Below are 12,055 nucleotides of genomic sequence, written 5' to 3'. Positions count from 1 at the left end.
ATCCAACATTCATGCTCCGATAATCACAACCAACATTCATACCGCCATACCCAAACTGCAAGCATCCATGCTCTGATATACGCACAGAAAACATTGCAGCTCCAAGCCTGCCTGCAAGCACTCCCATTGCAAGTCACACAGTCACTGTCCCCATCATGTTCTACAGGTCACTGTAAGTGACAAAGACTGGCACAACACAATCATAATGTACATCAGTATACAATACACAGTCGTAGCCACTGCCCACATCATGTCATCAGTATACAATACACAGTCGTAGCCACTGCCCACATCATGTCAGGAGAAACACTATAACATTAAACGTCACACACACACGCACACACACCTTGACCTTTGACGCCCATCGCCGGAGGCGATGATAGCAATGCTACGGCAGAAGCCATAGCAACACACACACACGCGCACACACACACATGACCAGTGGACGCTCATCGCCGGAGGCGATGATAGGGATGCTACAGCAGAAGTCATAGCAACTTGTGCTGGGATTGCACCATCCAATAGCTTTCACACCCACCCACACACCCACCCACACACACACACACACACACACACACACACACACACACACACACACACACACACACACACACACACACACACACACACACACACACATACACCACACACACGCAAACACACACACACACACACACACACTGACACAAACTTCCCTACATACACACGCATGCACCCCCCCCCACTCTCGCACCCCCACGCACGCCCCGCCCCATACACACACACACACATGCTTGCACTTGCTCACTGCCATAACTGGTCACGTGGGTCTCACCTTGGGAGAGGGGAGAGAGAGACTCAAAAGGAATCTTGGAAAGATCACTCAATTGGCTATTGAACCGCGCAACGGCCCACACCACCTGAAATCCCTAAAACTCTGGTTGGACTTGGAAATGATCCCACTTATGGGCTCACCACACCTCAGTAAGTGGGTGAGGACAAGGTGAAGAAAAAGGATTGACGGCATCAGGATATACGTCCCGGGATCCAACTGCAGTTACCCCTGCCTCCGGTGAAGGTAATACTTGCTACTAGCGAGTGTGGCTAAATCAGAGTGAATCTGATAATAATTATTATAAGCTACACTAGCACCATTGATTACACAAGAGTTGCTCCAGCCAGAAGTAGTCCATGGTTAACAGGTATGTATACTTCAAATAGAAAGTATATGAACCCTGAAACCAACACAGGTGACATGTACAACAATACACTTTCAAGCAGCCGAGCCCATTGCCATTGGCAACAGACCCAACACTATCTGGCATAAGTGTACCCACCAACCAAACTAGCTGCCACAAATATATACACACACAGATTAGTTGTACTTTCTAGCCATGTATAGAAACACGGACAAAAAGAAAATGTTCTCTTACCGGTAGATTCTATTCCAGGACTGCATACATGTACATCATTATCCTAATCACCCATTCCTGATCTCAAAACGGGGTTTTTCAAACAATACGACACGGAAAGAAAGAAGAAAACCAAAGATACAAGGGATGAAACTCGACGATGAAATCAAAATGAAAATTTGAAAAAAGCCTAATCCAAAGAAACTCAAGGCAAATGTAACAAGGTTGTGTAAAAGATTCAACTCAATCCCTAGACGAATGTTTTGAAAAGATGTGAAGTATGCATGGATGAAAAATAAATAGAAGTAAACAAAAAAAGGAAAACAATAGAAAACGCAACAGTAATCAGAAAAACAAGAGCAGCTACACAAAGTCACAATCCGACCAACAGCAGGCGCGTAACGCCGTATCGCAAAACTCGCAAACAAAGCAGCTAGAGTTTGCCGTACAATGTCCTCAAAACAGGATAATACGTATCGCAAAGTGCCTGCGTTCAACGTTACGTTCATCATATCCATGTGTCGATGCGTGGACTGGACTTGTACTCGTGCCGGGTAGGTCGACATTCTTCACATATGTTTTGTAGATAGGGTCCAGCGGATTCTGCCGGCAGAAAAATTGGCAGAATTCGGTACTTTTTCTGGTTAGTTTCATGCATGTTTGGTATGTGGATAAAGAAATGGAGCAGAATTCGAGGAATTGCCCGCCATAAGGTTTGTATGGTTCTGCCAATTTTTCTGCTTTTCGAGCAGAATCTGCCACCTTTTCGAGCAGAATCCGCCGGTCCCTATTTGTACTTGATCTACATGTATGTCTTACAGCGTCAACGACCTTTGCTGTAGTGGTGATGACTGATCGTGATACATGTATGTCTTACAGCGTCAACGACCTTTGCTGTAGTGGTGATGACTGATCGTGATACATGTATGTCTTACAGCGTCAACGACCTTTGCTGTAGTGGTGATGACTGATCGTGATACATGTATGTCTTACAGCGTCAACGACCTTTGCTGTAGTGGTGATGACTGATCGTGATACATGTATGTCAGTCTTGAAAGTTGTTGTACATGCGGCTATTGTCTGTCACCTGCGTTCATTTGTTCAGCTGCAGTATCGAAAGAGTTCGGGTATCCAATCCATAAGTAAGTTGAGGGAATGGAAAGGGGAAAAGTCTGAAGACAAAATTCACTGTCGCGACCAGGAATCAAAACAGGGACCTTCGCTTGAGGCCAGCGATGCTACGGGTATGCATCGTGAGTATTCGAGAACAACGCATATGGCCGATTGGTTTGCAGGCCTGCCTGCGAATCATGAGGTCCCGAGTTCAAGACCGGCGCTGGTAGCAGGGAGCGTGTAAAAAGACTTTTTACGCGTGTTGAACTGCGCCGACACCCACGGTCAACTGGGTACTCACAGCTCGGAGTGAGAATAACAAGGATGCAGTTTACAGGGTTATGGGCCGTGACACGCCCGATTGGTTGAGAGACTAACCTCCTCTCCCCTGACTCACTTGTGAGGTCTGCAATCGCCACTAAAGTTAACAGGCATAGTGGTGGCCTGCGGATGCGAAGGCTAGTTTGTGTGTTTCTGAACATTCAAGCGATGCCGACGCGGATACCGCGAATATTATATTATTATTTGAGAACATCGAAAATGGACAGCGGACAACTAATTACTTACTGGGAAGGAAAACAACGGGTAAATAAAGCCTGTAGCTTTGCTAACCGTAAAACAGCAGTGTGCCCGGAGCGAGGGGAGCTGAGTGTGAACGCGAAGCAGGGAGTAGACCGGAGCGAGTGGAGCTGAGTGTGAACGTGAAGCAGGGAGTAGACCGGAGCGAGGGGAGCTGAGTGTGAACGTGAAGCAGGGAGTAGACCGGAGCGAGGGGAGCTGAGTGTGAACGTGAAGCAGGGAGTAGACCGGAGCGAGGGGAGCTGAGTGTGAACGTGAAGCAGGGAGTAGACGGGAGCGAGGGGAGCTGAGTGTGAATGTGAAGCAGGGAGTAGACCGGAGCGAGGGGAGCTGAGTGTGAACGTGGAGCAGAGAGTAGACCGGAGCGAGGGGAGCTGAGTGTGAACGTGAAGCATGGAGTAGACCGGAGCGACGGGAGCTGAGTGTGAACGTGAAGCAGGGAGTAGACCGGAGCGACGGGAGCTGAGTGTGAACGTGAAGCAGGGAGTAGACGGGAGCGAGGGGAGCTAAGTGTGAACGTGGAGCAGGGAGTAGACCGGAGCGAGGGGAGCTGAGTGTGAACGTGGAGCAGGGAGTAGACCGGAGCGAGGGGAGCTGAGTGTGAACGTGAAGCAGGGAGTAGACCGGAGCGACGGGAGCTGAGTGTGAACGTGAAGCAGGGAGTAGACCGGAGCGACGGGAGCTGAGTGTGAACGTGAAGCAGGGAGTAGACCGGAGCGAGGGGAGCTGAGTGTGAATGTGAAGCAGGGAGTAGACCGGAGCGAGGGGAGCTGAGTGTGAACGTGAAGCAGGGAGTAGACCGGAGCGAGGGGGGCTGAGTGTGAACGTGAAGCAGGGAGTAGACCGGAGCGAGGGGAGCTGAGTATGAACGTGAAGCAGGGAGTAGACCGGAGCGAGGGGAGCTGAGTGTGAACGTGAAGCAGGGAGTAGCAAATACTGGTGTTTTACTGCTCCCTGGTGTGAAGTGACTACTTCAGTACACTGCGCTGTTTTTGGTCCAACTTGCTGCTCCCTGCCATTCGAGGAAAAGAAGCACGTTTGTTTGCAAGTCTAAATGTCGCAACCTCCTGCAAAATGTGTGTAAACAGCAGCCGATGGTACATGTAGTTCAAGATCAAAGGAGAATGATGTATAATGTACATGTAGTCTGCTGAATGAGACTCGTTTCTGAGTGCAGTTTACAGAAAAATTCAAAATAAAAGGAGCTGGCTGAGGCAGTACTCGGTATCCTTGACCTTGGCTGCAAAAATGAAAATAGGGTGACTTTTGTAGAGTACATGTATATGGCGTTACATGACCTTCTAAAGCAGTTTGAAAATGGCTACACTACGCCCCTGCAACTGCAACAAAAAAAGTCGGAGAATGGAAAACAAAACCTACCACAAATCGCACACAAGCACACCAAAATCGAAACAATCATACCAGAAGCTAGTATGAAGCTAAAAAACTGAAAAACCTCCAAAACGACTCAAAAAGACACAGCAAGAAAACATAGAGTCAAGTACAAGACATAATTCATTAAAGGGGAAGTGCATCGATTTTTCAAGTAGGGCTCAGACGAAGGATATCGGTTCCGATGGTATATCTCTCGCTTGCGTACGGCAAGGGAAACTTGCCATATCGCCGATTTCCTGATCCCGTTTCCATGGCGACTACAGGTGATGACGCACATTCTGCTTAGCTCCGTGAGAGAGAAGGTCGATCACTGAAGAATTGTGTCATTTTCAGTTGTCTTCTTGTATTCACGAAGTGAAAGAAGTACTGTGTTCAAGGCTGTTAGTGCCGTGAACTGTTTATTAGTAGTCCTCTCTGTTGTGTACTGGGACGTGACACCGACAGGGGAAAGCTGGAGTGCGGAGACGTTAGCTGGCAAGCGAAAATCGTGACGAACCAAGTGCTGAAATCTTGGTTGGGACAAATCAAACGTTCAGCATTTACCTCAACCAAGGACCATGCCGTTTGCTCTTTCCACTTCCTGAAGATGGATGCGCTGCCTGCTGGAGACTCTCCTATCTCTCGTAACATCTTCTGAAGCCAGGTGAGACGACGAGTAGCGGAGATTAGCGAACGAAATAATGTCGTATGTTTTGAAATTTTTGCTGAACATTTCTCAGGAGAGATGGCGAATACCAAGCATCTTCTCCAAGTCTAGAGAAACCATTTCGTAGGCTACATTCCGCCTAGGGAAATGCAGGAAATGGCCTGGCTGGGGAGGACACACTTGGAGGAGAACGAAGTATGTGATCTTGTTTATGTTGTTCTTTGGTATTGCAATCTTATGTTTGACGAACATACGGCATGGTGCATAGTTGGTCGTTGAGTGCCTGCATGTACATGTATAAGTGTGTGCTGATAAACACTTCCTATGCAAGAATCTGACACTCGTGCTCTCTTTCTTTCTTGCAGTATGTGCGCACGTGTGTGTGTGTGTGTGTGTGTGTGAGAGAGAGAGAGTGTGTGTGTGTGTGTGCGTGTGTGTGCAGGAGCAGCATGGAGCATGCCAGTGTGATCGCTGTGGCCGTTGCTTTCTTAGCTGTGGCGTTCTTGCCCGTCACAAGTGTGTGGCTCAGCCCCTCAACGACAGTGGAGCCGTGTTGTGGTGAATACTGTGTGTCCTGCGACCGCTGCTTCCGTTCGGTCCAGGGCAGGAATAGACACCACTGCTGAAGCTCTCCCCGGCCGTACGTCAGTCTCGTGGCAGATGACCCGAACTCTCATTTTGTGTGCATGTGTGTGTGTGTGTGTGTGTGTCCCATATGGTGCAGTGGTATGTGCAGCGATTTCCAATCGATAGGTTGCGGGTTCGATTCCCGACGATTATGGTCACACACGTCTTTCTTCTCTTTCTCAGCCTCTTCCTGACTTTTCTTTCATTCTCCTGGGTGGTTACCAACAGTAAGGCTTGGCGGATAATGCCGGCAGAAAAATTGGCAGAATTCGGTACTTTTTCTGGTAAGTTTCATGCATGTTTGGTATGTGGATAAAGAAATGGAGCGGAATCCGAGGAATTGCCCGCCATAAGGTTTGTATGGTTCTGCCAATTTCGGTGCAAAAAAAGCAGAATCTGCCACCTTTTCGAGCATTATCCGCCAAGGCCTAACCAACAGCCAGTGCATGCCGGAGTATGTGGTGTTATGTGTGTGCGGGAAAAATAATAAAAAAGACCAAAAAGTAGGGATTCACTGGCCAGAAAAAGCCACTTCATAGCTGTGTGGTGTAGACCAGGCTGAATAGTGGCGGCCAATCCTTCAGCCTTTGCAAGCTGTTGAATGGTGCAATCCCAGCACAAGTTGCTATGGCTTCTGCTGCCGGCGATGGGCGTCCAATGGTCCAATGGTGTGTGTGTGTGTGTGTGTGTGGTGTATGTATATGTATGTGTGTTGCTCCCTACGTAGACAAACTCTTGTTTTTGTGTCCCGGGCGCCATGTGGGGGCGTTCTCCCATTCTCTCTCCACTGCACCTCCGGGCCCACGTGTCAGTGACTCGACAGGGCAGGGCAAGAGTGTGTATGGTGCACTTTGTGTGCTGGCATGTCTGCATAAATATGTTGGACAGGAATTTGTTCGCCCACAACTTTCACGGAAAACCATGCTAGGTGTTGCTGGAACGTATGGAGTCTGCGAGCACTTACAATAACTTATGTCATGTCACAACAAAGAACGGTGCAGTGTTTGACCCTCATGTAAACATGATGGTGATGGTACCTCACCTAAGCTACCCAAGAAGCTAGAAAGAACATCAGGTCAACAGAATTTTACCAGAGGAAAGCATCTATTGCCCGAACTTCTTCATATGAAATGAACAATACCCTTCTCCATAGAGACAACATGCAGATGAAGTGTATGGACAAATAATATATAAATAGGCCATTCACTGAGGGCATGGAATGATCTCTACGTGTAGATTGGATAGACACATGCACGTCTGCAAGGAAAGCATTTGTTCATGGGTTAGTTCATGGGCTGATTGAGTTCACATGGACTAAGTTCATACATGCCATCTCTCCTAAGAAATGTTCAGCAAAAATTTCAAAACATACGACATTATTTCGTTCGCTAATCTCCGCTACTCGTCGTCTCACCTGGCTTCAGAAGATGTTACGAGAGATAGGAGAGTCTCCAGCAGGCAGCGCATCCATCTTCAGGAAGTGGAAAGAGCAAACGGCATGGTCCTTGGTTGAGGTAAATGCTGAACGTTTGATTTGTCCCAACCAAGATTTCAGCACTTGGTTTGTCACGATTTTCGCTTGCCAGCTAACGTCTCCGCACTCCAGCTTTCCCCTGTCGGTGTCACGTCCCAGTGCACAACAGAGAGGACTACTAATAAACAGTTCACGGCACTAACAGCCTTGAACACAGTACTTCTTTCACTTCGTGAATACAAGAAGACAACTGAAAATGACACAATTCTTCAGTGATCGACCTTCTCTCTCACGGAGCTAAGCAGAATGTGCGTCATCACCTGTAGTCGCCATGGAAACGGGATCAGGAAATCGGCGATATGGCAAGTTTCCCTTGCCGTACGCAAGCGAGAGATATACCATCGGAACCGATATCCAATTGTCTTTCATCTGAGTCCTACTTGAAAAATCGATGCACTTCCCCTTTAATGCGGCCGGTGAGCTAAAGCACGACACTCCATGTCAAATTGGTGACGTCGGCTGGCACCCGATCCACCGCGTCGATAAGACGCCCGCAAACCCCGGAAGCAAGTTATCTTTTTTTATTTTTTATTGAAAAACCACAAACCTTCAGACATGTGAATGTGCACATGATATACAGTGTACATACGTATGTATCGAGAAGGGAGCACAGAAACGGCAGTGGTGGTGAGGCCTGGGCAGCTCGTCCGACCGTGGGTCTCGGAGTCAACACTGGGCAGACGCACCGGGGGGGGGGGGGGGGGGGGGGTAGTAGCTTAGGAGATAAGGGATGGAGCCAGCATGATCATACATGTAGTATGTAATGCAATGCAGAAGTACATGTAATAATTCTGTTAATCTTTAAAACAATAGTGCGGTCGACCTGCGCAGAGGAAAGGCATCATGGACATGATCTACGTGTATAACATAATAATAATTATAAGTGAGCTAGGGCACATCATACACACACATATGCGCATGTTCAAATAGGAGATCAACCTGTTAGGCGTTCGCCGGCGTTGGGTAATCTTGAAATAAAGATATTAATATTATTGAAGAGATTATTATCATACGCTCACATAAACACCACATACCAACCATGTGCACCCACCCACACACACACACACGCGCGCGCGCACACACACACACACACATGCTCGCACGCACGCACACACACACACACACACACACACACACACACACACACATGCACACACCACACACACACACACACACACACACAAACACACACACACAGACTCACACGGGCACATTCACGCAGACGCGTAATCATACATAATATTTGTGCACAGACTCACTCTCTCACAGTAACGTCCAGAAAACCACCACGCCAAGTCCCTACAGCCGGTCGGTCGCCCAGTCCCAGTGGCTCGAGCGCAGGAATCGGTGGACGCTGCACTTGAAGGACTGCAACCTCTTCTGGTCGGGCTGATCCAGGAGGTGTTGGCGAGGCAACTGGTTCCAGGTGTCCAGCACTCCTTCAGGGAACGACCGGCGGACGTTGTTGCGAGAATTGGCTGGGATATCAGACTGCAGCTGGTAGCGGTGGCCGGCCGCCGCCCGCGCCTGCTGCCTGGTGTTGGCAGGATGTTGGTCGTGGTCTGGTACTGCTTGGGAGGGGGCAGCATTCGGGTTAGCGTCTGTGGGCCTGTCAGGTAGTGGATTTTTTAGAGATAGCAGAGAGCAGCCACTTTGCGCCGGAGTTCGAGGCTTGGCAGATATGCGCCTTCGCCGATCAGATGCAGGGCTCTCCGCTGTACAGCATCGAGTTGGGCCAGCACCGTCTGAGAAGAACCCATCCAGACTAGCATGCCATGCTCTAAGACTGGGCGAACAAAGCCGTTGTAGACCGTGAGTCGGCAGCCAGGGTCAAGCACTGCTGAGGCCTTCTTCAGGAAGCCCAGTCGCTGTGTGGCGCGCAGGGCTGACTGTCGAATCTGCTGGCAGAATGTCAGTTGACCTGTCGAAGGCTATCCCAAGTAGCTTCAGGCTCTGGGTTTCACCTTGGAATGTGACCGGAGTGCAGTCCCAGGGCCGACGGTGGTGGCTGACGTGGAGTAGGTATGACTTGGCCTGCCACCGCACGAGAGATAGACTGATCCTGTATCGTAAATGACGGATTTTGTCGGTAGGGAACATCACGGTTTTTGTCGTGCAGCTGAGTCGAGAGGGTTTTCAGAAAAATGGTACTCTCTGGTGCACACTGCCCATTGGTGGCGAAAACTAACGGAGTGAAGGAACCCCGGTCCACCTGGTTAATCCGTTCAGAATATTGCCGCTTCTTCTGACGCTCGTGTTGGATGAGCTGACGTGCTACTTCTGAACTCGACAGCGAAGATGGCCTCGGGTGAGTTACCGGTAACCCGTATATCAAAAAGGGCATTTTGCTGCCTGGTCCAGAAGCAACGAGCCCGAATATCAACACGAGCACCATCAGCCAAGTTGCACACCAGATACTGCCTCACCCTGGAGCGGCATCAGAGGAGGTTCCACCTCCACGTCACACGCGACACCAGTCAGGGCATCAGCAAGCAGGTCCCTCCGCTCATTGTGCCGCTGCGTGGGGTAACCCCCACTGGGGCAATATCTCGCAATATATCGCAATATCTCGGCGATGACACTGATGCAATCTTACTCATCGATGCATCTAATGCCTTTAACGCAATCAACAGGAAGGCCGCCTTGCACAATATCGCACGTGTGTGTCCACCGATGGAAAAAATGTCGTAATACATATGGTGCGGATATTCCACTATTTCTTCCTGGTGGCGTAGTACTGTACTTGCGCGAGGGAACTTGTCAGGGAGACCCTATGGCCATGGCCATGTTTTCTCTTGCGGTGGCCCCTATGATTATTTTGTAAACTCCGTGAGCAGCACCCTGATGTAAACCAATGCTGGTACGCGGATGATGGCGAGTCTGGTGGTAGATTGGCGGCCGTGCATTCGTTTTGGAAATCCATCGAAGAGATTGGCCCGAAGTATGGCTACTACCCTAATGCAGCTAAGACAGTTCTGCTGGTGAAACCCACCCTGGAGTCTGAAGCCCAAGAGCTGTTCGACCCTACGGGTATACGTGTGCTGACCAATGGTGTTCGCTATCTTGGTGGGGCCATTGGTGAAAAGGAATTCGTACAGGAGAGCCTGTGTTGTCATGTTTCCGTATGGTGCAGAGAGGTCGGTACTCTCTCCACTCTGGCGGAAACCCAGCCACATGCTGCTTATTCTGTCTTCTCACGCCGACTGAGGTCGCGTTGGCGCTAACATATGTGCTCGCATGGCTTACCTGAGGCGGATGCTTTCGGCAGGATCGATAATGTGATTGACAATAATTTGATACCAGCAATCACTGGTCAGAAGAACATGTCCACCGTTGAGCGGAGTCTCATCGGCTTGCCTGTAAAGTCCGGTGGTCTCTCAAATCCTGCCATTGGGCCTCATGCAGTGCATCAGTGGACCTCCAGTATGGCCTCGGCACGGCCGGTGATTGATTGCTTCGTCGCCCTGATGCTGACATTGCTCCGGCTGATTTGCAGGCGGAGGTAATGGCGTTGCGAAATGCCAAACGTCGGAGAATAGCTACTGCGGCTAAGGAGGCTCAGGTTGCTTTGCGTCCTGAGCTCAGCCCATGTCAGCGGGTGCTCTTGGAGATTGCTGCTGATGCTGGCGTTTCCAGTTGGCTAACGGCTGAGCCTCTGGCTGTGAACGTCTTTGCGCTAAACAAAGCATATTCCGGGATGGTCTCACCCTGCGCTATGGCTGGGGTATTGACGACCTCTCAACAACTTGTGTGTGTGGTCGAGACATGTCTGTCGACCATGCATTGACATGCCCTACAGGGGCTACCCAAGTCTGCGACATAATGAGCTTCGTGATGTGCTGGTGGAGGTGATGACTTCTGCCATCCCGGATGTCCAAACAGAGCCACCGCTTTTGCCGTTGGATGGTGAACAACTTCACGGCGCTACCGCTAATCGTGCTGCAGAGGCTCGATTGGATATCCGTGCAATGGGGCTTTTGGTCGCCACAGCAAGATGCATTCTTTGATGTGAGGGTTACTCACCCCTCGGTGTCTTTGCTGTCGCGACAGGAAGTCCTTGCACAGATTTCCCGGAATGAACATCAGAAGAAGCGGGCCTATCTTCAGCGTGTTGTCGATGTCGAGAGGGGGTCATTCACTCCGCTCGTATTTTCGACAAACGGCATATGTGGCACGGAGTGCTCTCGTGCATTGAAGAACATTGTTCAGCTGGTGGTTTACAAGCATAGTGACCTCCAGTACGCTGTTGTGATGGCGCAGCTACGCTGCAAAATTGCATTTGTTTTGCTGAGGTGGTCAATCAAGTGCCTCCATGGTTGCAGAGCGTCTTACTTGCGGAAGAGAATAGGCCCATCTTTTCTGGACCGATGTCGCCTTTTGTCCATGTAACTGCCTTTGTTATTCCTATGTTGGCCTATTTAATATTAGCATGCTCTGCGGATTTGTAAGCATGCTAGTAGCTCTTTCCCAATGGTGCTCGCCCTTTTTTCGCCCTTTTTTCGCCCTTTTTTCGCCCTTTTTTCGCCCTTTTTCCCCCCTTTTTCGCCCTTTTTGGAAAAGCCCGTTTCTTTCTCCCTTTGATTGATTGATTTTATTTGGATTCGCGAGACCAAACGAGCAGGAGTGCTCAATAACAGGGTAGCGAATGGTTGAGTTGTGCTATGTGACAATGTAGTGTGTGCGTGGGGAGGTGGTCGTGGGGGGGGGGGGCGGGGGGTTAAGCTGCGGAGGCCCAATACAATGTAAGGGGATGGGAGGAGAGAAGGCCAG

This window comes from Sycon ciliatum, chromosome 8 (assembly GCF_964019385.1).
Source record: "Sycon ciliatum chromosome 8, ocSycCili1.1, whole genome shotgun sequence".
NCBI lineage: Eukaryota > Metazoa > Porifera > Calcarea > Leucosolenida > Sycettidae > Sycon > Sycon ciliatum.
This window is presented reverse-complemented; position numbering follows the sequence as displayed.